We start from the raw sequence: 3852 nt of genomic DNA, 5'->3' as shown, positions 1-3852 counted from the left end.
AATGCTCTGCTTGGTTAGTGCTTGTTTGTGCCGTTAAAATTAACATTTGTGCTGCTACGGCTTTCCAGTTATTAATGTTTTACTTTTTCGCGGTGACGTCAAGGGCATCAAGCACGCTCCCCGAGCATTTTGTGGCATTTTGTGGCATGTTTTGACCTATTTTGGGCCATTTTCGTGTTGCTGGGGGGGGGGTGTGAACTCTGAATGACCTATTAAATAAAAGTGTAATGTCTTTGACACCTAGCGATACAAACGATGATTTTACCAGCACAAACCGACACAAACGGAGCACTAACCACCCAGTATACTTGATTTTATATTTGGGGGCAAGTGGGGGTCACGTTCACAGACTGGGCTGCTCCGGTATATAATGGTAAACGTGCTCACAGGAACAGATTTATGAAATGAGTAATAGAAATTTTGGAGCATTTGAAATTTAACTTGTATTATTAATACATTTTAAAATAAACAGGAGTGTTCTTAAGTTTAGACCATCTCTGTGCTACCCCTTTGCATGTGTCTCACTGTACACGATTAATTTTTTCTGTTTTTCTTTTTCTCTCAGGTTGCTGGTTGTGGAATTTGGAGCTGCGGAGATTTGAGCTGTGCTCCAAAAGTGCATGTTGAAGGTCCCTAATGCTTGCATATTATTTACTTTTTCCTTAATACACAATTTTACATTTTGAATTCTCTTATTTGGTCTTTTAGGTTATCACCACAGTTCCACTGCTGTCCACATTCATGAGCAGTCTTGACCAGTACTCTGACCAGTTGATGAAGATTCTACGAAAAAAAGGAGAGGAAACAGCGCGGCGGATCACAGCAGCGTTGTCTGCAATTTCACAGGTATTCTGTCTTGTTATAATGTTCTGTAACTAATAGATTAGTTGCAGGTTGATCTCAGGTCTGGTTGTTAACCTGTATTTTTAACTTTCTTGGGTCATTTTATGCTTGTTCTCTCCTGCGTGATACTTCTCATCTCGCTTTTGGCTTATATTCTGGACTTGGTCCTGACACAAAGCAGAACTAAGTAACTCATGCCCCTAGAGGCCATAAGTGCCGCTGCTGGCATTGTAGCTTTTTTCTTTTCTTTTTTTGTTACTCATTAATTGTCCAAAGGAATAATTAGCTACACTGAGAAAAGACAAAGGCAGACAACATTTCACATTTCGCCACAACTCAGTAACACAATAGATTTTTTTTTTCACTCAAACTTGGTTTAAATACTGCAAATGTGGTGGTAGCCCGCATATCTCATATTAACGTGACAGTGTGTAGTTTTTGTCATTAATTTTTGGAAATATCTATCAAAATGTTTTTGATTCCTTTGAACAGCACTCCTATGCAACAACACTTTTCTTCCTTCTTTCGGGTGGTACACCACGCTAAAGCTGCATTTTACACGACCCAATGTATCGCAATCAGTGTAATTGGACTCATAACTTATAATTTTTATGGGAATGAATTGGTAAGCTTCTCATTCTCTAACACAAAATACTACTTGCTTGCAAAAAGCATGTTTGAAATTACTTAGAAACAATTATGAATTGGTTAATCAACAATAAAAATTGACTTAAGTTCTGTGGGAGTCTCTAAAAACTTAAAAAAAAGTAATTGCGCTGCATGTGTTGTTTTGTTTAGAGTTCCCGAATCGAAGTGAAGCGTGAATGCATCCTTAAAGCTGTGATTATATACCTGAATGAGAACCCTGAAAATCTCATCAAAGAGTACATGGTAAGTTTATTTTTAAAGGGATATTCCACCCCTCAGTAAAATTTTGACTGTCATAATTCCCAGAGTTTTGTAAGTTGAAAAATGTATTTTCTAAACAAGCCCAGGCATTCTCCTGTTCAGGCAGCAATCAGTTTTCTTTAAATTAGCTTACAACAATAAAGTGCATGGGAAATACTAGGATTTTGTTTCCATTCACTTACATTGTTTTATGCGAAACTAAAGAAAATGACCCTGGTCAGCAGAATATTGATAATATTATTAATGTATACTCCTTCTGCCCTCTGTCCATGTTTCATGTATCTTCTTCTTGGTCTTTATTTGGTGATAGTCCTAAATCCACATTTTTCTTTGGTCTGTTCTCCTCAGTCTCATTCGGGGATATGTGTAATTAGGATAGTGTGGACCATTTTAACTAAAATGGAGTGAATAGATAGATGATGCGATGACCAAAATACAACGGATTTAAAATATTTCTGTCCTTTTCAGGATTTCAACGTGATGGAAGCTGAAGAGCTCAAGAGGATGGATTTGGCGTGTTTATAAAATAATCCATGAAGGAGCACAGCCTGATGACTCCCTTGAAGATGTTGGCATCATTATCGAGAGATGCACCGTCTTGCAGGATCTTCACGATGTGGCGAGCGGGTGTGCACTTTTGTTTGGGCTAATTTACTGCCTCAATCTGAGTTACCCAAAGCCACGTCGCTACACATTTGAGTTCTTCCAGAAGGTGCTCATGGGACTGGAAGACAAAAACTGTCTAACAAAATACAAGTGCTGAAGAACAAACTCTGCCAAAAGGAGACGCAATGACTCTTCTAGATCGAAATGTCTCCCAAAATAAGTGCGCTGTTTTACTGTTTAAAAGTTTATAAATATATATATGTTGATCCTTGTTTGTAAATATTTTGTCATAGCTTTTAATATTTAAGAGATTTACTGAACGCCATTTTTCTATTGATTGTGGAAAAGAAAACATAATTCAGAAACTGAGTTTTTGGAACTGGGGACAAAATTACGCAGATGGATATATTTTCTTGTTTCACAACATTTTCTTCAGTTTGAGTTGCTGTGGTAATTCTGCAGACTGTAGCCATTGCAGACCTACAACTGTAGATCCTGAAATCATTCTGTCAGGTTTGACATCCTACTCCTCACTACACTGTCACTTAGTTGAAACTGGAAAGTTGTTTCAGATGTTTACATTTTATTTTACACACTTCATTTAATGTTGCATTATGCAGTGTTGTTTCCCTGTTTAAGCTTTGCCTCGTTGAAGGCTTTTGTTCAAGTTGTTAAAGCAACACAATTTTTTTTTTGTATTTACACTTCATATTAGTTCTTTTTTTTTTTTTTTTTTTTTTTTTTTTTTTCTTTGGCCTGTCCCGTTTGGCTCTTTTGCCATCAGAATTGTTGTCTAAAGGCAAAGAAAGATGCCCAACGGATTTACTTTACCAAACTGACCATCCCAGCCTTGCCGTAATGGTCCATTTGATTCACCTTTTATTGTTTATTTTATTTTCACTTACTGAATACGGGACAGACTTGACTGGGGGAAAGAAGGGGAGAAAGAAAGAGGGAAAGAGAAACAGCTGAGAAGAGGGACGGGGGAGAAGGGCAAAAGACAAAAACCAACAGAACGGGCAGAGAAAAAAAAAATGCATATATCAATCACCTGGATCACCTGCTGAGAAAGAAAAAAGAAAGCAAGCAGAAGAGAACAAGAGTAATAGAATAAACAACATCACAGTGATATATGGGAATATGACAGTAAATACTAAATGTTAAACATTATTGTGCAGCACATAAGATCAACAGAACACAGTGTGCTTTGAGGTAGGAGCCAAAAAGGGTGTAGTTTGTGGGTGTGATCACCCGTGTGTACACCTGTGAGCATGGACGCGCTTGTTTTTTGTTTTTTAAAAGGTTCCTTCATGTAATAATCTGCTAGAGGGTGTGGGGGGGCCACAGCCCCGTCCTCCAGGGCGTGAAGCAGGTGTGGAGGAGATCAAAACTCCAGACATCCAGAGGCCCCCAGAACACAAGAGACCAAGGAAGACCAACAGAGGGGCAGCTGCGCCACTGTCCCGGAAAGAGCTGAGGAGAGTCCCAGATGAG

The 3852-nt window shown here is 38.5% G+C and overlaps 1 pseudogene across 1 annotated transcript; it reads left to right on the top strand.

Annotated features, from left to right (window-relative positions):
- The first annotated feature begins 248 nt into the window (after positions 1-248).
- On the top strand, positions 249-2576 carry LOC146583676 (uncharacterized; annotated as a pseudogene). The gene is made up of 4 exons (XR_014893179.1): positions 249-629; positions 709-846; positions 1642-1734; positions 2221-2576. The product of XR_014893179.1 is annotated as an uncharacterized LOC146583676 (transcript).
- The last annotated feature ends 1276 nt before the right edge of the window (positions 2577-3852 follow it).

Source organism: Mchenga conophoros, linkage group LG1, assembly GCF_057382185.1.
Source record: "Mchenga conophoros isolate Kocher_MC1m ecotype Shallow Benthic linkage group LG1, M_conophoros_male_GT1.1, whole genome shotgun sequence".
Classification (NCBI taxonomy): Eukaryota; Metazoa; Chordata; class Actinopteri; order Cichliformes; family Cichlidae; genus Mchenga; species Mchenga conophoros.
Note: the sequence above shows the minus strand (reverse complement) of the source record. Positions and strands in the feature narration are given on the sequence as shown.